Source organism: Periplaneta americana, chromosome 14 (genome assembly GCF_040183065.1).
Source record: "Periplaneta americana isolate PAMFEO1 chromosome 14, P.americana_PAMFEO1_priV1, whole genome shotgun sequence".
NCBI classification, from domain to species: Eukaryota; Metazoa; Arthropoda; class Insecta; order Blattodea; family Blattidae; genus Periplaneta; species Periplaneta americana.
Window position 1 is genome coordinate 98,121,833 of NC_091130.1, and position 25,495 is coordinate 98,147,327.

Here is a 25,495-nt window from a genome sequence, read left to right on the forward strand (position 1 = left end):
AATATTGCAGATATTATTCTGTAGGACAAATTAACAAATCTATATAATATCCTCATAGCTGCAGTGCATATATTTGTACAGATTACCGTGCACGTAACTGCGGAATCCCGGCCAAACAAGTCACTCAACTGAGTGCGCTCCTAGTATAATGGCAGTTGACATTGGACATATACGCCAACATATATGCATAACTTGGAGTCAGGCCACAAAGGGAAACATCGAAGGAGGATGGTTCGGTCCGGTACTGTGGATTGAATTCGGCGTAGCTCAGTGGTTAGAGCACTTGGTACGTAGAACCAAGGACCCGGGTTCGATCCCCGACGCCGGAGCGAATTTTTCTCCTCAAATATTAATTGTCAATATTACAGATATTATTCTGTAGGACAAATTAATAAATCTATAATATGTCTTCATTGTAGTGACCGCTTAAAATGAATTGTGTGATTCAATGAGAATTAAGTGTAATTTAATAATTTTTTATTTCAATTTAAATTCTATCCACATTACTTTATTCTGAAATTATGTTTTTTGTAGTAGTTTTTAATAATCTAACGATGTATGTGACTGAAGAATGTGATCCCAAAACTCCCTCAGTCTATTTAGCCATTTTTAAGATTTATACATATGTATATATGATTATGTTTGAGACCTACATTATTATATTTTAAGCTTCTTTTCTTTCAAAACAACGCCAATCTTTCTCTAAAAGTTTGTGTTAATGTGTATAACATTTGAAAACCCTCTCAGTGCATAGACAAGTGAATAATAAAAAAAAAAAAACTAGCCCAGTCCTTTCTTAAAAATGGACTGAACTTGTTTTCGGCTCGCACTCTTTAATTGAAGGTTGTAATGTATATTAAAATAATTATGGAAATATATATTATTTATATATGATAGCTTAGGTATTACTCGACCAAGGCGAGTGGAACCGAGGGCGTAATGTGAACTATCACGATGCGGTAATACGAAAGCAGGAGCAGTAGCGCCACGAGCTGCAGAACTCCACTGGTCTTGGTCGAGTAATAAAGTGTTACGAATGAATACGTCTTGAACGGATTAATAAAAATAAATGCTAATTTTTCGAAACTTCTTAGGAGAATGAACTCTCAATAAATGACATGGAAACTTTTCATGTGAGGTCTCTTCGAGAGACACTGGGAAGTATATTTAGAATTTAAAATGGAAGATAATATAGGTTTGGGTCATTCCGATATTTCTGAAAAATAGTTTAAGTAAATTTATTGTAAAATGTTTTACCTTAGGATACATAATACATTGGAGAGAAATAGACATTTAAAATTCGGAAGGCACAATTATTGGCAACGATGCTAAAGAAGTTACAATTCACAGACATTATTCTTCATAAATTTTATTTCTTAAGTACAAAAAAACACCTTTAATATTTAAAAACGTATTAGCTATCTCTTTTACTAAGAAAAAATAAGTACAAGTGGGACAGCTAGAACCTTTCATGCACTAGGCACTCTTACTGCAGATTAAAAACAACATTATGGTAACAATTCAATTTTAAACTACATACGAAATATAAAAATAGCATTGTCATGTCTAGAGACCGGATTTTAAAGGGAAAAATGTTCATGAAAAAAGGACAAGAAAGGAAAAGTTATAGCCAAAAAAGGTATTGAAAAGGGACTATATTACTCCCCAAAACACACTTCAGCACATTCATGAAAATACATGGCATACACAATCTTACATTTATCTCATCACAATATAAGGAAAGTGTTGTATATGATACAGTCAAAAAGGGGCTATATTACTCCCTGAAAAGAGTACTATTTTAATTGAAAAAACACTTCAGCACATTCATGGATACACATAGCACATTCAATCTTATATTTTTAGCTTCACAATACTGTATAAGGAAAGTGTTGTATTTGATCGCATTCAACATTTCAATCCGTTTCAATATGATTCTGTATCTTTGAATGCAGAATGTCTTTATAAACAGAAAATGACCGGTCAACATCAACTGAATCCAGAGGTGAAAATTTTCTTTTTATTCTGAACTCCAAATGAGCACGCTATATTAGTTTTTCAATGTCTGGAATCAAATGAAGAACGATATTTATTTTCGCTTGCTCACGAAGTTATAGATCTATCGGAATAATATAAGAAAATTATCTAAATGTTTGCGATATTGTCAAAAAAAGACCAAAATAAGATATGTTTTTAAAAAAAGGGGGGGGGGTAAAAGGAAATATGGACTAAAAAGGAGGGAAAAAGGGAAGTCAAAACCACATAACTTGGTCGGTGGAAGATAATTTTGAACATCATAATTAATTATTTCATGTCGAATCTTTCGTACACTACTTTTAACACTTGAATATAAATAATTGATTACGCAAGAAAGTAGAAACATACTTTAAACAGAACAACATCACAGAACTTGAAAAAGATCCCACCACACAATACCACAACACAATAGAAGGCACAATCAACAAAAGCAAACACGTAATACCGCACAATATGAAACAACTCAAACCCATCAAACCAGCACCACCTAAACGCAATGCACTACCCAAGATACATAAAGAAAACATACCAATCAGACCTCTAATCAACTACAAACAGGCACCAGCACACAAACTAGCCACGCACATGGACAAAATCATCAGAAAGAATATAAAATTCAGAAAAAAGACAACAATAAAAAACACTATACCCCTAGTCAACAAAACAAAGCAACAACACATTCCACACAGTGCAACATTAGCATCTTTCGATATCATAAACTTATATACTAACATACCGATACAAGACACATTACAGATACTAAAACAAATGCTCATAGACAACAACACACCACAAGAATACATCGAAGAAATCATCCAAATCACAGACATCATAACAAAGCAAAACTATTTCACACACAACAACAAATACTACACCAAAACAGAAGGATTGCCAATGGGATCACTCATATCTAGCATACTAGCAGAGATATTTTTACACGACATAGAACAAACATACATACTCAACAATGAACACGACAAGTATGCAGACAACATAATATACTGGCACAGATACGTAGACGACATACTCATACTATACAAAGGAAACAAACGACAAATACACAAACTACACCAATACATAAACAAAATACAACCAAAACTCCAATACACACTGGAACTTGAAAACAATAGCTCCAAAAATTTCCTACGCATCACCATAACAAAAGTTGACAACAAACACACCTTCAAAATATACAGAAAACCAACCATCACCAACACCACCACCACCACCACACACATACACATACACAACACATCTAACCACCCCATACAACACAAACATGCTGCATTCAGGACAATGGTACACAGATTACTCAACATACCCATGAGCCAACAACACTACAATGAAGAAGTGAACACAATCAAATACATAGCACAAGAAAATGGTTACAACCCAAACATAATAGACACCATCATAAGGAAGACAAAACAAAAACTCAACAAACACAAAAAAACACAACACAAACACAAGAACACAAGAAATACATCACACTAATATACGAAAACAAAAAAAAAACACAAGATCGCATCCTCATTCAGAAAACAGAAATACAACATAGCATACAGAACAGAAAACACACTACAAAGACATCTCAACACACAAACAAATAAATACAACCACACAGGTGTATACAAACTCACATGCGACAGTTTCTACATTGGACAGACAGGCAGATCATTTCAAACTCGATACAAAGAACAAATTAAAGCAATAACCAGAGGACACAATACATCTACATATGCCGAACACATAACTAATGGTAACCACACATACAATAACATAAATACAGGTAAGGAAATCCTACACATACAACCCAAAAACCAAAAACTCAAAACACTAGAACAATATGAAATATACAGACACACTGAAACACACCCCAGACAAATTCTCAACACACAGATCAATTTCAGAACAGACACACTAATTGACACAACTCTTCATCACACAAACGCACCCACACAACAGGCAGCGAAGTTGAGATAGCGCCGAGATCTAATAGGCTCTGAAAAAGGTGTCGAATAGCACCGAAACAGCTGTAAGCCGCACATGCTTACATATTTAACACGAGTAAGATCGCCATTTAACCAATTAATTATATCATGTTTCGTGTTGAAATGAAAAAATGGATTTCCTTTAAAATCCGGTCTCTAGTCATGTATTTTTATTATACGTTCGATATATTTCTGAACAGTCACAAACTCAGAAAAAAGGCGCGGTGTAATGTAGAATTTTATAGGCTTTAAGTACTAAATGACTGTATTAGAAATTATGAACTTGCAACCGAATGAACGGTTTTTTTGGATTGGATAATCTGCCCTGATTGATTTAAAACGTTTTCTGTCATGAACAAGATGAGTAGATATTTGAAAAGCTCGAAGATTTTTTTGTCTACCCATGCATGAGTCACAAAACAACTTCAGATTCCTTACTTGAGAATCAAGTACGTTTCTAACTAGAAATAACACTACTGCGATATCCTACATTCTTCATTATTTCTTCGGTAATGTATAAAATACTGATATTCTCAGAGAGATAAATGTTGAATAGATTAAATGTTAGTTGCCTCTTTCAGTAAACATATTGATATGTTAAAATATTAGTTACTGACAAGATTTTCTGGAAATCCATACTAAATGCTTCGCAGTTTCTTTTTTTGATACTGCGTATTCTCACGGTTCTTTTCCTCTCTTTAAACATTTCTGCTTTCTTCACATTCAGCTGATTCGGAATGGTTATAATACCTTCTTAATTACTTTCCGTACTTTGAAGAAAAGAAAATTGCACCATTCAAAAGGATAGAAATTTTTCTACTACCTAATGCAAAAGAATTAATTTGGTACGATTACACTTTCAAGCAAAATGTCGATATTTAGAAAGGTATTTGTTTGGGCTACTTACTTTGATCCAACGTGTGGAAATAATAATTATTGTATTAAAGATTTGTTTAGTGGTGCGGGGAATAAGGAGAGGTACAGTATTTTGGTGGAATTATTGCGACCCAAAAGGAATTCGGAAGTGTTACATAAGACATATTTTGATTAACAAAAACAAATACATTTTTGGCGTATAATTTCTTTAAGGAAGAAAGAAGTGAAACTTTCACCTGCAGAATTTCCAGGCATAAACTTTCGCAATTGATAGGAAAATGATGTTAATGTTGCCACTAACTCGCCACAGAGAAGTTTTGATTTCATCGACAGAAACCCTACAAGATGAGCTCTGAAGATAATGATAGTGCATACAGTTAAAATAATGCGTCTTCCAAATTACGGAGACTATTCGGAGATAATAGATAATATTTTACAAATACTATTGTCTAAAATAATAGCTAAAGAAAGAAAAGTAGAGAAATAAATATGGCAATGCACAAGATGTTAATATTATAAGAAAATACAACCATAATTAAATTTTAAGAAAATGAGACAGAAGAAGTTCAAGAAGTATAGGCAGTTGAATAATAGTACATTATGCAACGTGCCTATAATGGTAGTAATTAAGACGCGAATATGTTTGTTAATGAAACGAGCGCAAGCGAGTTTCATAATTTTCATACGAGCGTCTTAATTACCATTATAGGCAAGTTTCATACGACTTTTTATGCTCGACCATATTTCTAACTTGAAATTATTCATAAGTATTCATGTTATGTTATCTAAGTGAGGAGCGGAACTGACCTTCTAAATTGTGAGATGTGCGCAGACGCGAAAGTATTGATTTTTTCCGAGGAACGAATGTCATTGACCTTGATATAATCTAGAGAATAACATGAACATTAATCTTGATATAACCTGGAAATTGATTTAAAATTGAAAAACGAGATGACAAATTGAATTTACAGTATTTGAATATTATTTACAATTAACGCTATTATAATAGTAACAGAACATAATCTTCTGCGACAGTATTGGATTTCCAGCCTCCGTGACGTTTTGCTGGTTATCTTTCGATTGCGTATCCGAGAATAATCGAAACTTGCGCTTTTATAATGCTACAATGGCGATTTCTCATTGGCTGAACAACTGAACTATAATGAATAGTTGTACTTTAATGAGGTGCATTAAAGGGCTACTACCAGGTGTATAATTACTACATTTCGGCACGGTAGAGCATAAAATAACATGAAGAACTACTGTAGGACTATAATTAAAACAATAATAATGATATTAAATTATTGCTACTACTTTATTAATAGTAATATTCTTAAATTGTCCGAAATCTGCAATTGAAGTAGTAACGTACTTGTATATCATTAAGTAAGGATAATAAGAACAAGAATAATGTGAGACGAAGAGAGTGCAGCAATTAAAGCTGGCTGAGTTTGGCCATTGACAATGAGTCAACAGGCCACGCCCACATCCTTACAGCAAACTGTGTGATTGTGTCTCGACAGAGTTACGGAGTGTTTCCTGCTTGATTACGTCGGAGCTCGGGACAATTCCAGCGACTAACTGGCAGTTAGCACGCAATTGCTCCATTAACATTCAATGGTTGCACCAATTCCTGTTCACTCCTACCATTGTCTATCAATTTGCGTCTTACACATTTTGTTCATTACCAGTTGATCAATAGATAAGCTTCCCCATTTTACGAATACCAGATGTATAAGGCTCACCGATCACCATACTCTAGGGTTACCATGAGAAGGAATTTTATAGGAGGACATGGGATCTAAAATAAGTGGACATTGCTGAAAAAGGAGGACTTTTTAAAAATTGGAATGAATAAAATTAAAGATAAAGACAATGGCTCACCTCGGTTTTCTCACTAGTTTCTGGATCAGTATTACATCTGTACTCTACTTATCGGTGGAGCCCACTTCGTACACAAGAGTCTGAAGAGACAAACTTCTATCTTGTACCAAATAACTATGGAACTGTTCACAGGACATAGATTAAAATGTTGTATTTAAGACAAAGTTCGTGTGATTTTGTGCAGTAAATCATTATTGTTTACTTTTTAGACCTACAATAAAATAATGGACAATTATTGCCAATATTGATAAATAAAATCGAAATTTACCATAAAGTTCTATTAACGAGATTGAAAGTTTGTATTTGCTGTTCGTTTTATATAAACAACAGTCCGCCTCTGCATTAGAACAGAACATCCATTTTGTACCGGTATGTCTGTATCCGCTTGAGCTGTACTGTGTACTTGTAAACCCCCTCCTCCCCATCCAGTAACGTTGCTAAACGTCTAAAGGCGCGTCTCCATTATTAAACATTTAATAACAACATGTTAAATATAACATGTTGAATTTAACATGTATATGGACATTTCAAGTCTCAATTGACTTAACATGTTAACCAAGTATGTTGAATTTAACACATTTAACATGCTGGCGTGTTTTCCAGCAGAAATGGAAAACATGTCAATTCAATTCACTTGCTCGTGCGGCGTCGGTACTGTTCGGCAAAGTTCGTACAGTTTCCATGGCAACAACTATAAGTTCCGATTTTGTGGGGCGTATCTTGATCATTTTTATACTATCATTGGGTCTTGGTTAGCTGTAAGTTGTTCGAAATAATGGAGTGGACGAAAGAAAATACATTAGAATAAAATTAATGCACTAATGGAAATGCCTTGTTTGTGGGACGTGTCTGCAAAAGTATACACGGGCAGAACTAAGAAGGCCGACTGTTTTAGAGAACTGGAATTATTATTTAACTGTTCTTGAAAATACAATAGAGAATTTTCGCACTCTCATTGTACGCTAAACGTTAACGCTATGTTGACGTCAGTAATGGTCGTATTTGGTGATGTATGTTAACGTTCGTAAAACTTCGGAAAGAATAATTATGCGATATTACCCACTCCTTTAACATCTTTCATGTCGTAGGTCCTATGATAATCAATCGCGCTGTAATTTTTTTTAATTAGGATGAAATGGCGGCTCTTAAATTGTGTATTTCTTTGATGTAAGAGGAAGTATTTTTGCAGCACTATATTAAAATCGTGTTCTGACATTCTCAGCAAGTTTTTGAATCCAAATCGATATTGTATTCAACTTTTTAGTAGGTTATTTTACGACGCTGTATCAACATCTCAGGTTATTTAGCGTCTGAATAATATGAAGGTGATAATGACGGTGAAATGAGTCCGGGGTCCAGCACCGAAAGTTACCCAGCATTTGCTCATATTGGGTTGAGGGAAAACCCCGGAAAAAACCTCAACCAGGTAAATTGCCCCGACCGGGAATCGAACCCGGGCCACCTGGTTGTATTCAACTTTAAGCTCGTTTAGAATGCCTTCTGCATAGTGTCTTTTACTAAGATTTTGCCGCATTCACATTCTCATTCTCTTCCTTTTCAAAGCCTTGTAACAAGCAATAGAGGCAATTACAAAAGTCATATCATCATCTGAGTCCATTCTCCAAGGTTTGAAAATAAACACTATCTATATTAAAATCTCATAGACTGTTTATGGTGGACTAAGCAAAGAAAGTCAAGTTTAACATGTTTAACAGTGTGGACAAAGTGTTAAATGAAATTAGCATTAACATATTCAATCAACATGTTGGGATGTTAACGGTAAACAATTTAACATTTAACATGTTTTTTTAAATGTTTAATAGTGGAGACGAGCCTTAATATTGTAAACTTTAATAATTAGTTAAATATTGCAATTATAAATAATAGTGAGGACATTTTTTCTTCCTTATGACATGAACAATCATCAGTTAAAATAATGACACTTATACCCCCTACACCCTGTATATTTTCGTATTTCATGTTCGATACGGTTCACATACCTCAATAGACTGAGGTACAGCATAAGTAACAAAATGAGCAACTTTAGCTTTGCATGCAATACATGGTCGTGAGTTCGGACCCCGTTGTCTATCCGTTTTCAGATCGGTGAAAATTCTATTATAAGCTCGTTTATCTTCTGGGCGAGAAAGAAAGAAAGAAAGAAAGAAAGAAAGAAAGAAAGAAAGAAAGAAAGAAAGAAAGAAAGAAAGAAAGAAAGAATATCAATGGTAAAGTATTTACAAGACTGTGAAAATAAACTGGAAATTATGACTTTTATTTACACTTCATTCAATTGAGTACCTCCGTGGAACAATGTTGGATGCAATATCCTGTTCAAGTGTTACATCCTATCTTATTCTACGAGGTATTCAATTGTATTTTAATTGCTTTCCGATCATGCACGGATTCACTAACGAAGTACATTTTTATTTAATTGATTATTTTACAACGCTTTATCAACTTCTATAGTTATTTAACGTCTTAATGAGATGAACGTGATAATTTCAGTGAAATGAGTCAGGAGTCAGCGCCGAAAGTTACACAGCATTTGCTTTTAATGGTTGATGTACATGTTACAGGATATGTTTATTCTCTGGGAAGTTCAACATCATGTCATGTAATATTTAAAAGATACTATTTCATGATTGCGAATTATTAACTAGTACAAGTGATTTGAAAGATGACTTTTAAGTCCGAGACCAAGTTACATAGCTGGCGACAATTTGTGAAATATTTCATGTTGAGGCAAATTAAAAAGTGTAAATCAATTAATGAATATTATTTAAATTGTTTCTGCCCAGTTAAATTTATTATTAAATGAATATATATTGTATATATGTATTATTTAAATTGTTAAGTTAAATGGTTTATTGAAGGACAGGATATCCTGAGGTCCCGTACACAATTGAGTGGTTGAATGGAATAAGTACCTACCACGATCCCAGTAAATTTGGAAAACTATAACAATACAGTAGAGCGTCTCGTTTAGACACAGTGAAAACGTAAACAAAGTGCAGGTAACGTGTGGTGGGAGGACGAGCCGTACGATAAACACGAGGGATGCACAAGGCTTTAGTTACAACATTTATGACGGAGCATTAATTGAAATTATATTTTCAAAAACACACAACACGAAAGAACACAAATTGCATAACGTTAACATATACACATTTTAACAAACAAGTAATTGTAAATTTCAAATAATTCAATATATCAAATCAAATTTTCCTACTTACTGTATATGATGTTGCTTTCAAGCAGCATCAGTACGGTCGTGAATTTCATTCTCTTTATGACTAACATAATAGCACCGTTTTTGTGGCCGAATTAACAAAACTACAGTACTGTAATTATGTTTAGAAAATAGTGTTGTCACTTCAGACCAATATACTGTAGTTACGTTCATTCGGCCACAGCAGACGGTATATTATGTTAATCATACAGACAATGAAATTCATCCTACCTGATAGCACGTATAAACACAAAAAAAAGAAATACAAACACTGATGAAAATAATAAAAAAAAAGGCCTGTAGAGGGTCAACAGGTCAAAAGAACACTATAGAGCTGTCATCGAGCTAATACAAGGAAAAAAAAGAAAAACAAAAGATAGCAATGATGATAGTGATAACTAATAATACTAATAATAATAATAATAATAATAATAATAATAATAATAATAATAATAATATATAGTCCACACCTGTGGAGTAACGGTTAGCGCGTCTCGCCACGAAAACAGACCCAGGTTCAATTCCCGGTCGGGACGAGTTACCTGGTTGAGATTTCTTCCGGGGTTTCCCTCAACCCAACATGAACAAATGCTGGGTAGCTATCGGTGTTTGCCCCGGACTCATTTCCCCGGCATTATCACCTTCATCACATTCAGACGCTAAATAACCTAAGTTGATGATAAAGCGTCGTAAAATAACCTACTAAAAACAATAAATATAATACATATTAATCGTCAACTTTACAACAGCATAGTTACAATATTTATTTTATGTCATGGGTTAAGCCCAAGTTGCGCGACCTCACAGGTGTTCAACAAGCAATTCCATGAACTAGAATGTGATTCTTTAATTTACGAAGCGCATGCAGAAAGTAAGTTTCCCTATTTTTTTTAAAAAGAACATAAACTTTCAGGAAAACATTTATTGGCAACAGGTACAGCAAAGTTTCAGCTATTTTTCAACATAGCCACCATCAGAATTGAGACACTTGTCGTATCGTGGGATCAACTTTTGTATCCCTCTGTCGTAGAACTCTGCCGCTGTGAATGGAACCAGCATGTGACAGACGTCTTCAGCTCTTCGTCGTTGCCAAAACGTTCACCGGAGGACAGGAATTTCTTGAGGTGCAAGAAAACATGAAAATCGTTGGGAGCAAGATCAGGACTGTAGGGTGGATGATCAAACAACTCCCAGCCAAATTCCGTCAAATCAACTGCTGTGCGCCGAGCCGTATGTGGACAAGCATTGTCATGGAGGAGCACAACACCTGCAGTAAGCATTCCACGCCTCTTGTTTTGAATGGCACGTCGCAATTTTCGCAGTGTTTCATAGTAACGGTCAGCGTTCACTGTTTCACCTCTTGGAAGGAAGTCAATGAGCAGAACGCCCTTCCTGTCCCAGAACACCGTGCACATCACGTTCCGTACCGACAGCGTCTGTTTGAATTTCATCCTGACCAGAGATCCACTATGCCGCCAATGCATTGACTGCTGCTTGGTTACCGGGGTGAAGTGCGAAATTCAAGTCTCGTCGCCCGTGACGATCCTGTCGAGGAACTCGTCGCTGTCATCGTGATACCGTTGCAGAAATGTCAGTGCTGCTCCTAAACATTCATTTTGTGTTCGGGTGTCAGATTTTTCGGCACCCACTTGGCACACACTTTTTTGAACAGCAGGTGCTTAGTGACAATCTCATACAACAAGGATCGCGATATCTGCGGAAAATGGCTGCTCAGCTCCGTAATCTTGAAGCGACGGTTCTCCATGCTGCACTGCCTCACCAGCTCAACAGGATCATCACTGATGAGGGACGGTCGCCCACTGCGCTCTTCATCATGGACACTTTGACGACCTTCGCAAAACTGCCTACACCAGCGACGCACCATCTGCTTACTCATGATGTTCGGCCCATAGACCTGACAGAGCTGCCGATGAATTTCAATTGGCGCAATGCTTTGTGCATTAAAGAACTTTATCACCGACCGAACCTCGCAGGCGGCGGAGAAGGAATAAGAGCTTCCATTTCGGAGCACTGCTGCCACGCTACTGGCACCAGGCGGGACCTGTCCGGCTGGCATATGATTGATACGTCATAGATCTGTTACGCATGCGCAATTGACACGGCTAATTACGTTTACTTTCAAGGGGAAAAATCGGAAAACTTACTTTCTGGATGAGCCTCATAAATTTGAATTTTGATATTGTCCGACAGTCTCTGACGTGGTCAGGGAGAGAATTCCAGAGGCGTAGAATCGATATGCTGAAAGATGATGAGTAGAAGGATGTTCTGTGCAGAGGAATAGAGAGAAGGTACATGTTCCGGATTCGAGGTAGTGAGAGGTAAACAAAACGAAATGCTAGGTGAGAGGGTGTGGAGGTGTGGATGATTTTAAATAGTAATAAGAGGGAGTTGAAGTGTCTTCTGTCATTAATAGGCTTCCAAGACAACAATTCTAGTGACGGTGTTACATGATCGAATTTTCTAATGTTACAAACGAAACGAATGCAGATATTATGAACAAGCTGTAATCTGTAGGCAAGATCAATATTTAGATTCGTAAATAGAGAATCGCAATAATCGAAGTGGAGCATCCCAAGCAGGATTTGAACCAGGGCTCGCTCGTTGCACGGTTAGACGTGTTAACGAGCTGTGGACTCCATGTTTTACTTAAGCCTGTCGTTTTGAACAGAAATTCAGATGGACCATTATTACATTTAGCCACCCAAATATGTTCATACGTAGTATATAAATTCGTTATGTGTTTCATATTATTTTATTCGTACAGTAACGTAATGAGAGTTTCTCATTAAAAACTTTCGGGATCGACTTGAGGCAGTTTCCCAAATTTAATGTGGAATGAAGCGGTTGTAATTACTTATTTATACTATACCCTTGGGGACGCTTAACAAATACAAAAATTAAGACGTAGAGCTAACGGAATCACAGGACTTCCTCGGAAGACACTGTGAGTAACTATGCATTAAGGCAGTTACAATTAATGTTTGATTTATTACACATCATCAAGAGTGTGAGATGATGAGGCAGCAATAATACAGTACTAGGGAATAAGAATTTCATATAAAACAGATGATATTAGAGAAAACCTACCCCTCAATCGTTTCATTTTAAATGAATTTTAAAAATCTGCCCCGAATTAACACTTAAAGTAGTCTTCCGATTGTGGGACAATTATTGTCTTTTAAGTGCGCTGTCTAAAACATGTTTGAACCTTCACTTTTTTTTTTAAATTTAACATCATAGTTTGCAATCTTCATAAACGTCGATGTTTTTTGTTTCAGTTCCATCCGGACATTGGCAGAGAGAGAACCGTTAACTTGAGGGGGGGGCAAAGAAAAACCATAGAATCCCGACATAACGAAGTTACGGGGGATATCATTTACTTCCTCCTCCGTTATAGCTTGACCGTGGTACAGTTTATGGGAATATGATCATTTAATAAAGGTATTTTTGGGGTGCATGTTTCTTACAGTGTTACATCCATATCCGCGATGTTCGGACCGAGTTGTATAGGGCTTGAACTGTAGGTCTACTACAAATTATAACCATAGGCAGAGTTATGGGAGGGTATGTGGGGGCACTGTCCCCCCGCCACAAATTTTTCTGAACTGTTTTTTCTATTAACATTACAAAATATTGAATTCAAAAGACTTTCCTTGCTTTTGTTTATGAATGGGATATTATTTGTAAATGCTACAATCGTACCATCTTCCTGGAAAATGGCTGTTTTCACAAAAATAAAAATCTTTGGACTATGGTTGTTTTATGAAAAACTACTGAAAATGTCCATTCTTTTAACATGGGACTACGGTGTTTTTTTCACTAGCACCTAATTCAGTAGAGCCGCTGCAGATTTCTAACACAGGAGTGGAGGCTGTTACAAAAGAAACATTACAGTGTTTCCATTGCTCAAACGAGGTAGATATAGAAATTCTTAATTATTCAGAAATTTAAAATAAATATTATAGTCCAGACACATGATCTGAACACATTAATTCGTCAATTTAAGCACAGAAACTTAATCATAAACAAAAGCAAGAAAAGTATTTTGCATTCAATGTTTTCTAATGTTAATAGAAAAAAAGAATTGAGACAAGTTTGGGGGGGCAGTGTCCCCATCCCCCCCCCAGAATTCCCCCTATGCATCTGGACAGATTTAACGCCATTATTCGCTACTAGTAAGTGAGCCAATCAGAGCAAAAGTGGTGTAAATCAAAATTGGGTAATGAGGTTTAAAGTAAAATTTCTGTAAAATACAGCGTAAAGAAGCAATTGATATGTCCATCTTGCTATCCACTGACTAGAAATAGTTTAAATAAATTGAATAGTAATTGGTACTTTGCGCTGTATTTTACAGAATGTTTACTTTAACCTGCATTACCCATATTTGACTTACACCATTTCTGCTCTGAACGGCTCAAATATTGCGTGCTTCAACGTTCGTCTCTAATGTCAAGAATCGTGCCAAAATTACTAAGAACATTTCTAATAACTGTGACTTTTGTTGTTTCGCCAGATTCATATAGAGAGTCTGGTGGAATACCATACGTCTGTAAAAGTTTTTAATATAGCCTTGGAGACATTACTTTCAGATAAATGTAGTGTTACCATGTCAACTTGGTCAGGTTTCAGTTGCATCTTTTCGGAGAACCAATGTTGTATTTTCATTTAGATGATCTGGCAGCAGACGTTTCGAATGTTATTTAGACATTATATGGTCGTCATTTTTGTTTACGCTCTGTCTTTCTAATAAAAAAATGCAAATACGTACGATATAACTACTTCAGTACGGATGAATTTAAACACTGAACTCAATTAATGAAGATATATTAATTAAATATCTATGTGTTCACTGCTCCGTAATAGCGCATTAAGCACACACAACCGTACGGTTCGGAGGCTAGACCTGAACTGCCAAAGACGATAGAGCGCAGGATAGTTCTAAAATGTGTATGAGAACTCCTACAATAATATACCACTTCCGTGGCTGAAAAGCAAACATTCTGATGGGGGGCAAATAAAAATGTTATTTTTTTCCCTTTCACAATATTAATAACGTCAAAAGAAGTGCTTATACAAATTTTTGCCACTCGACTGCAATTACGAGGGCCGTAAAAATAAGTTCCCCAGAGGCTGTTTAACAGAAAGAAAACACAATTTCATTGGACAAATTTATTGGAACAGACGCAACAATTCTTGAGCTATTTTTCAACATATTACACACCGGAATTGAAAAATTTGTCATATTATAGGATCGACACAGAAGTGCAGACGGTTGTCAAACCCTGGTTCCGATCCAAAGCGGCTGGCTTCTACGACACAAAGACACAAAAATTCATCCCATAGTATGACAAATGTCTCATTTCCAGTTGGGAATATGTTGACATATACGCAACAATTGCTGTATTTGTTTCAACAAATCTTTTCATACAATTATACTATTTTTCTGTAAACGGCCCCAGAAAAAAACCACTTTCTGGACGGCCTCGTAATTGTGGTCGAGTGGCCAAAATTTGTATAAGCACATGTTTTGTCATTATCAACATGGTGGAAGAATGTTTGCTTGTGAGTGGTCAGACCTCCGGCCTATCAAGCAGGCGGAAAGGGTTCAAGTCCCGTTCAGGTCTGGGATTTGTCAATGAAAAATCCATATTGACACTATTGCCGAACAAGACCGCAATTGAGGTTTCTCTCGGGGTTCTCCCGTTTTTCACCATATTAGGCATCTACATAATTCCGTCACCATTTCTTCATTTCGTCATCATTCCGCAGCATTCTCCGAACGCCGGCTGGCGACGTACGGAGGGGGCTGGCGAAAGAACGAGGGGATTGCCTACTCGATATCTAGGTAGGGCCTAAGCAGCGAACCTTAGTGTAGTCAGCCGGTGTGGGTTTGGGAATGCTTCTAGCTTGAGGATTAGCGCAATAGATCGTAACAGGACGCAGTGCTGGGCCACAGTGCCCCCCACCCGCAAATTCCATTGCATTACGTTCCTACAATAAGAATGTAACATACCTCTACGCATAACAGAACTCAGTTTTCTTGCATTATTTGATCAAATGGAACGCGTCTGAAAGAGGTAATAATGTAGTAAGCATCGGCCAGGCCATATTCCCGCAATAGAGATCCAGAACACACGAGTCGCAGTGAATCAAACTGCACTTTATCCAATAATTTCACTCTTGAATAAAGACGAAAAACAAAAAGCTTCAAAAGTGTACTTGAAGTGGAAAAACTTCGATTTCTTTGATGTACTGAAAAGTTTATGCGATTTTTCTTAGGGAAAAGTTCACTTTGCCACCAAATTTTGGATTATATGCAGTTTGAATCCAATATGTAATTTAATTGAAATTTTATATAGTACTTGATAATAGGGTGTAACTCTGCATTAAATGTAAGAAAAAGATGTAAGGGAACTGTGCCTATTATCGCACATGCGCCTAATATCGCACCCCATGGTTTATGAGCTCAGAACAGGCATAAGACCCTGAATGGAATAGCAGCTTATTCAATTCAATTAAAAGGGGCGTTGGCGCCCGCAGGTGGATTGCTGCGAGCTTCAATACATATTACACGCCTTGAGTCAGGAATAGGCAATGGGAAAGTATTTGTAGTGTGTGATGTTAAGGACGATTATACAATGAACGGTAAGGAGCAAAACTTTTATATACTGTTAGTTCGATTTGGTTAGTCGTGTAATATTTTCTTTCAGTTAAAGAAATATTATAAACGTTTTATTTTTACTGAAACAAATTATTTTGTTTCGTGTATGTTATTTGCCCAATATCGCACACTTGTTGTTTTCCTATTATCGCACAGTGCGGTATTAGGATGATGATGTGCGATATTAGGGCGATGTTACTGCAAACTAATATAATCGTATAATTAACCTGGTAATTCGAAAATTCTTTAAAAATTGTCATTGCAGATGAGTCCAAAACTTCGTAAGCTGTGGAAAGAGGAGGTTATGAAGGCTGCAATCATATCAGTTAGGAACAAAATCATGGGATTGCAACGTGCTTCCAATACTTTCAATGTTCCCAAGTATACTTTAAAAGATAAAGTCAATAACAAAGAGGAGGGTGTAGATAAACTAGTGAAAACGAAACTTGGTATAAAACCTGTACTTCATTTGAACTGGAAGATTCTTTGGTTTCATATTGCTTAGAAATGGAGTAGCGATTTTATGGTTTATCTGCAAAGGACTTAAAAACAATGGCTTTTCAGTTAGCAATTATGAAAGGTCTGAACCACCCATTTTCGAAGAACGATGAAGCCGCAGGACGGAAATGGCTGCTCAGTTTTTTGAGAAGACACCAGGAATTGAGTCTCCGGAAATCACAAAGCACGTCTATGGCAAGGATCAGAGGTTTCAAACAGGAGAACGTAATTAAGTTTTTTGATATTTATGAACCATTGATGAGCATTATCAACCATTCACCAAACAGACTGTGCAACTGTGACGAGACAGACTTGACAGTGATTCAACACGAAGTAAACAAACTAGTTAGTCTGAAAGGTAAGAGGCAGGTTGGATCTGTATCTTCAGCAGAGAGGGGATCATTAGTGACTGGAGTGACCTAAATGAATGCAGCTGGTCATTTCCTGCCCCCGTTTTTGTTTTTTTCTAGGGTCAACATGAAAGCCGAACTTCTGGATGCAGCACCAAATGGTAGCTTAGCGATCTGTCACAAATCTGGCTGGATTCAGAATGAAAGTTTTTTTCAATGGTGTCATCACATTCTCAGCAATGTGAAGCCTACGAAAGATGACCCAGTAATTCTAGTGTTAGATGGGCATTATTCCCACACTAGAAATGTTGAACTTCTCGAACTAGCACGTGTTAATGGTGCTCATATTGTGTGCTTACCTCTACATTGCACGCATAAGATGCAACTCTTGGGTGTGGCATTCATGCCATCTTTCAAAACTTACTATGCTCAAGCAATTGAACAGTGGCTCAAACAAAATGCACGCAGAGTAGTGACTCACTACCAGGTTGGTGTTCTATTGGGAGAAGCTTTCAATAAAGCAGCAAGTGCTGCTGTAGCAACAAATGGCTTCAGAAAAACCGGTCTGTATCCTTGCAACCGCCATATCTTCAGCGACTTTGAATTTCAAGAAATTTCTCCTAATACCCATGAATCAAGTGATCATTCATCTGAAGCTTTACCAAATAGATTAGATGATGCCAACACTTCCCAACCTCGGCCAGGCTCTAGCAGTATCAACGAGCCAAAAACTCCACAAAATTAGTCGAGAGACAAACTCTATCTTTTGTTACACTTCCTAACATTTCACCAATTCCTAAAATAACTTACAACAAAAAAGTCCAACTGATAGAGGACGTAAAAGTGGTTCTGCTGCTCTACTAAAAAGTTCACAATATAAAAACGAATTGGCTGACGATTTTAAGAGGAAATTACTCACAGATAAGGAGACATATGAACGAAAAGGCGTTCAAAAGAAGCAGACTGATAAAGTACCTACTCAGAGGAAGAGACAGAAAAAACAAAGTCAGGTATCTTCAGATTCAGAAGACGAAGAGTTGGATGAGCCAGTATACATCTCCATTGATGATGAAGATAGCGAAAATGATGCAGAATGTCCATATTGCAACGCGAAGTTTTCTTTTGAAAAAAGGGGAGAAAAATGGATCGTATACACTAAATGTGGAATTTGGTACCATGAAGTGTGTTCTGGGGATGATGACTACAAAAGTTTCATTGTGTTATTGTTTGGAAGGTTAGATTTAGTTCTCTAAATATCTGGATTATGTTTAATTAACAAACATTCTATACTTTGCAAATCAAGTTTTCAGGTATAACTCCCTGTAAAGTTATTTGAATAATTTCGAGGGAAAAATTGTTCCGGGGCCGGGTATCGAACCCGGGACCTTTGGTACGTTAAACCAACAACAGATATATAATAAATATGTAATAAAATTTGTTTCTAGACAATAAACTTAACATTTGTCCTATGTATTTTTCACAAAATGAGGGGTGCGATATTAGGAGCACTATTTCTCCTAACACCGTTTTTGCAATTTTTCTTTTGTACTTGAAAAACAAATGGAAAATAAAAGTAATTTTTAAATTTGACCTCACTGATATAAGTATAATAAACCCGTATTAAGAATCCGTATTTATTTCAAATTTATGTAATATATTAATACTTGAAATACTACTTTTTCAAAATGGGTGCGATATTAGGCACAGTTCTCTTAATAATTTATTACAAAAAATCAGATCTTCTTTCAAAATCAATTCTTTAGCAATTTTATGCAAAAAATATCATTGCGTTTCAACACAATAATTCATTTTCAAATAAATATTAATTACTGTAGAAAAATTATATACAGTGTCCCAAATTAATGTGTACAAATTTTGAAAACTATTTCTCAGCAACGAGATAAGACAGAAATGCGATTTTTGCGGTTTTGTATTCCTTAAGCCCGTGCATGTTCAAAATGGCCCCCTTTCGCTACAGTACACTCCCAACAACGACGTACGACAGAGCGACATACCATCTGGATTGTTACTAATGGAATATCATTACATGCATGTTCAATCTGAACTCTCAATTCCTCCAGTTTTTGTGGTTTTGTGGCGTACAATTTTTATTTTAGAGCTCCCCACAGGTAGAAGTCTGGACGAGTTAAATCCGCAGATCGAGGCGGGAACTCCGCAGCACTTCCTCTTCGTCTTATCTATCTCTGGGTCGTCCTCGTTTAGTGCGTGGACATTTCTCGGAATGTAAGGCTCCCATTTTTAGGCTCGCAAAATTCGACGAACATTGGATTTACTTATACCAATCTCACGAGAACATTGCCTCATTGACTTCTTTGGAGACTGTACAAAAGCCTGCATGACTGCATCAACACTCTTGTTATCGGTGGAACTTCTCTTTCTTCAGCACTGTCCTTTCAACACATCTTGCACCGTTCGTCGACTTAATACTTGTTTCGGATTCTTGTGATAGTTAACCTTGTTGGTGGTTGTGTTCCAAATTCAACCCTCCAACGTCGTTAAACCTCAACAATATTCTCCACGTTTCAATAACATTTCAGTATCCACTCACGTTCATCGAACGATAATTGCACCGTCATTTTTGTTTGCAAACAGATGAATATGTTCCCATGCTTTCCACTGCCTTCTGAATCATAAACCGCAAAAATGCTATTTCTATCTCATTTCTTTGTTGTAAGATAGTATTTCAATTTGGACACTCTGTATTTAAAACACTAAGGAAGATATCCAATAATAGTATCTTGGAATTGAATGCTTGAATGGAACAAGGGCTCATACCATTTCCAGTCAATTTTCAAATCTTCTCTTTATAAATATACCAATTTCTCTTTATAAATATGTAAATCATACATTCTTTCTTGTATCGTACTGCAATACAATTTTCCCATTATTTGCAGTAATACTTAAGCACATTGTAACAGTTGAACAACACTACAGTATAATATTATAACTACAGTATAGCCCATTCGTTATCTCGTGAAACTAAATCATGCATGTGCCTTAGCTTACAGTAGGAAAATTACAATGGGATAAGTGAGCTAAATAGCTGCAAGTGGAAGCATAGTGAGAGAGGGGAGCTTCCGAGTCCAATTTCTTCTTCCCCCTGACACGCAGGTAGGTTTCACGAGATAACAAATGACCTAATTATAGAGAAGTGTAGGGCGATTCCGATTGCGTTCTCAAGGCTGGTGAATCCGATCGCGTTTAATTTTTGCAGATAAGGAGAGAAATTTTTGTGTTGACAAGTGACAACTCAACTAGTGCTATTGAGAGAAGCTTTCCGTTTAGAAGCATTGTGGCAACTTGAGTGTGAGTGGCTGTAATTTATTCATCTTCAATCTAGAATACACTACTTTTAACACTTAAATATAATGATTGATGAAATGGCAAACTTACTAGTGTTAATCATATAATTACATAAATAACACTAGTAAATTTGCCATTTTATCAATCATTTGTACTTTATTTTTGAAACCGTTAAGAAATAATTTGAAACTAAAGTCTACCATACAATTGCCTGTTTTTATTGTTTTCTTTATGTGTTAATTTAAGGATTTTAGTACAAAAATGTTTATACAGAGCAAACAGTCCCGCACCATCTAAAACTTTTGAATCATGTAGTTCACTGACTTGAAAAACTCGGTGTGTGAGGATAGTCGTATACTAACAACTAAATAATACTCGGAACTTGAACTGGAAAATACATATAGAACATACAGAATCTTCAAATAGACTTTCATCCGTGAGTGTGCGGACGCGCATAGTGGCTGGAAGCACGTCGTTTGCCGGCAGAGTCAGATATTCATAGCCCCTTAAGTCAAGCACATAGATTGTTCTTGCAACTTAAACAATCGTCTACCTTTGTCATAAATGACATTAAAAATAATGTACTTGTGCCACCACATGTCTCTCACAGTTTTTAAGAATATTTGCATAAAAACACGTTAGTCTTTCTTCTGAAATTTCTGCATTTTTTCTACTTATTATTGTCTTTCTGTTCATCCAATGTATACGACTATTCTCTTATTAAGAGAAAGAACGTTTATCAATGAACACGATAAAAATACATGACTAACATAATGATTAAGGTAGTGGTTAGAGTTCAGCGCTTTCTACATTGTATTTCAATTGTCACTGTTACAATTATCAAAGTGTTAGAAATTATGACTACTGATGCATTTAGTTTTTGTTTTGAATTTCAAATATGGATGAGTGGTTAACAACAGAGACTTTAAAGCAAAAGGTATCTAATTGTATACCTCGGCACGAACTTCAATCACCTCCCAGCAGGCAACTAGAGCAACACATTTCTTCATTCTTGGATACACTCTTTTACCACTTACATATTCACTGATGAACTGTTAAGTTATTTAAACAAATAATAATTATTTCATTATGTTAACATGATAGATTTTGGTGTTAATATATCTGATTGACTACTTTCGACGTTGTTTGCGTCATCCTCTGAATTCTAGTGAATTCCAGCGCTATCTTCTGTTTTTTTTTTTTTTTTTGTGGTGGGGTGTGTGCATGATTGTATCGAAAAGAGTATGTGTTTTGAAATTCAGTTGAATATTCAGGATGTGTTGTGGGTATGTTTTTGTGTGGAAAAAGCGCATATATGTTCACTACAGAAGACAAAATCCAGGTTTTCAAGAGACAGTTGCTACTTGGCAGTGATAGTGTTGTCCCCCGTGACTTTAAAAGTGTTTACTAATCTGAAAGATTTACTAGTGTAGAGCGACGGAAAGATCTAAGTACAAACTCATCCCTGTAAATATGTTATTAGGCATTCGGAGGACTTGACCTACACTCTAATGCAGTAGACATACCTCCAAGGTGAATGAATATTATTGCAACGACTTATACATACAAACATACATTTCCTATTTAATACAAGACATTTTTCTCCAAGCTGGAAAATATGAAGGAATAACAGAATTCATATTCGATTCACCACTGCAATATCTCTTCCGGAATTAGATTATGATAAAATGTTCGTGCAACTGCAATAGAGATGTAAAGAATATACAACATATCAAAGAACCTCTCAAGACGCTGTTTATCTTTCTGAGTATCTACCTTTGTGAAAGTGGATTTTCTGCTTTTGTGTCCGCAGAACAAAATATGAAAATAGATTAATGCAGAAGCAGACATAAGATTGCAGAATTAATGTAAAAAACATGCGTTTAGTGTACGAGTACTTTTCATATTTAAAATTGAAACACATTCGTCCCACTGAAATGCAAAAGGTGACAGTTGTTGAAAGAATTCACGTTATACCTAATAAAACACCCCTGATTGAAGTTCTGGTTGACATGTACATCTATTATCAGGCAGTACATCTCACTTGACGATATTGAGGAAGAACAATTATTGTTTGTATACATCTGAAGGCTGATTAGCGTAATACATTACTACTCAGCACTGTATGTAATGGAGTGGGATGGAACTGACCACCCTACTCCATTATCCGCTGGCTTAGTTGTCACGTGAGTGACGCCTTATTCGTTTAACTTATGAGATTGAAACTTGTCGTTGGACAGTTGACTAAACAACAACCAATTAAAATCATAAAAACTACTTGAAATATAGTATTAGTAGCTGTAGCTCTTAGTGGTATTTATTCCAAATCTAACTTCCATAATATGGTGGCAGCAAGTTATCCAAATCAGCTCGCTCATTAACAAGAAATGCTTCTGTAATTTTTTAAGCCCAGCGCTAAAGTGCTATATTGTCGGAAATAATATAGAATAAAATTTGTTTCCAATATTCCACTTCTTTGTTGTGTCGATACATGCTTTCGCCTGAGATTTTCCCTACCTCTATCAATCTTGGGAATTCCAAAGAGCTTTTCCTGTCCATTACCATTTTGCAAAACTTTCGACTTTTTCCATGGAATTATCGATACATGGTAACAATTTTCCATTCCAATGTAACAAAAAGCGACTCTCCAGTTCATTACTGAGACATCGAGTCGACGCGCGTTTGCTGAATAAGTTGAACATCACTTACAGATGTCTGTGGTTTGCCGGAATGCTTTATATCATGAACACTTTCTGTTCTTTTGAATTTGTTCACTAACATCTGGATATTGGCTCTAATAGGTTCTAGTTTGTAAAAATTTCGTTCAAACTCCTGACGCACTTTTTCATAGCTTAATAATCGCAATCTCGCGGAAACAACTGTCATTCGCACTTCAATAGTAAGCATACTTTCTCGATTAAACTGAAACAAAATGAAAATATTGCCGATTTAATGAAAACGGATTGAGACTTTTGGACCACTCTGTATCTGTGTGTGTGTGTGTGTGTGTGTGTATATATATATATATATATATATATATATATATATATATACACTAGAAGGTTATTTTACGACGCTTTATCAACATCTTAGTCTATTTAGTGTCTGAATGAGATGAAGGTGATAATGCCGGTGAAATGAGTCCGGGGTCCAGCACCGAAAGTTACCCAGCATTTGCTCATATTGGATTGAGGGAAACCTCCGAAAAACCTTAACCAGGTCATTTACCCCGACCGGGAATCGAACCTGGGCTACCTGGTTTCGCGGCCAGACGCGCAAGTCGTTACTCCGCAGGTGTGGACTTGTGTATACACACACAGGGTGGAAGTGAAAGAACCCTGCAGATTGAAAGGGGCGATAGTGTAAACTTCAAGAAATATTACGTTTTGTGATGAAATGCACAGTTAATAACTAGAAAAATCAGTTGGAAATTTCAGCAGACCAGCAACATCGCCGTTAACACAGTAATCTTTCTTCTAGTAATAAGCATGTAAGAGGTCAACAAACTCAGGTCTCTCTTTGTACGCCTCGTTAATTAATTGTCAAGTGATTTTCACCTTTCTACGACCCTGGAACAAAACCACTTGGACGGATAGTAGACAGCATGTCTGAGTAATTTTGTCTTTTCGGCTCGGGCAGAAGTGAAGACCGAATTTAAGTACATAAGCTAATTTTTTATAGAGTAGGTACAGAATTATTTCGACATGAGTCAGTAGTACGAAGGACAAAACTGGTAATCGCAATTAGGTACAATAGTCTATAGTGCGAAAAAGAACTGAAGCCTATATCGAAATGAACGGCCACCATTTTCAAAATTGTGTTTAAATATCCATATTATGATTATTTTTCAATTTAACTTCATTCTCAATATTGTACGCTAATGTGCTGTAACAGTACAATATACACTGCATAATTAACACGTCCGAATGGATAGCTCAATTCGTGAGTAAAAACACTTGTTAATACACTACTGTATTTTGATTAAAGAAATACCCAATGAAAATTATCAAACTCAAATCGCGATATTTCATAGTTTACGTAAATGGATGAACTAATATTCTCCTGTCCTATACCTAGTAAAGTGATTTGTTTGTATTTTACGCCAGTATCATCGAACTCCAGTCGTGGAAAGGGGTTATCAAACGGTATTTCCGGTTCTTAATCGTTAATCTAAAGGTATAGCTAGGTTAATATAAGAAATGTTAGTAAAAATAAAATGATGTCCCTGTACAAAAGAACTGAAGCCTGTATCGAAATCAACAGCCACAATTAAAAAAAAATATGCAGTAGAGAGTATGTCCGGTTCTCAACCGGTAATCCAAAGGTATAGCTAGGTTAATATTAGAAACGTTAGTAAAAATATAATGCTTTCTCTGTGCAAACATAATTCTTTCCTGGAGGATAAAAACTCGAGTTCAGGGTGTTATCTAAACACATACTTAATGAGAATAAATATAATTACTATTTGACACAAAGTGGGTTCAGAAAAAAAAAAGCAAAAACAAACCCTAGGCATAAATTGACTTTTCGAAATTATTATTTTAATTTTAACAATTTAACTCATACAAATACGTACACATATTAATTAAATATTATATTCTTAAACAATTAATTACCTAAC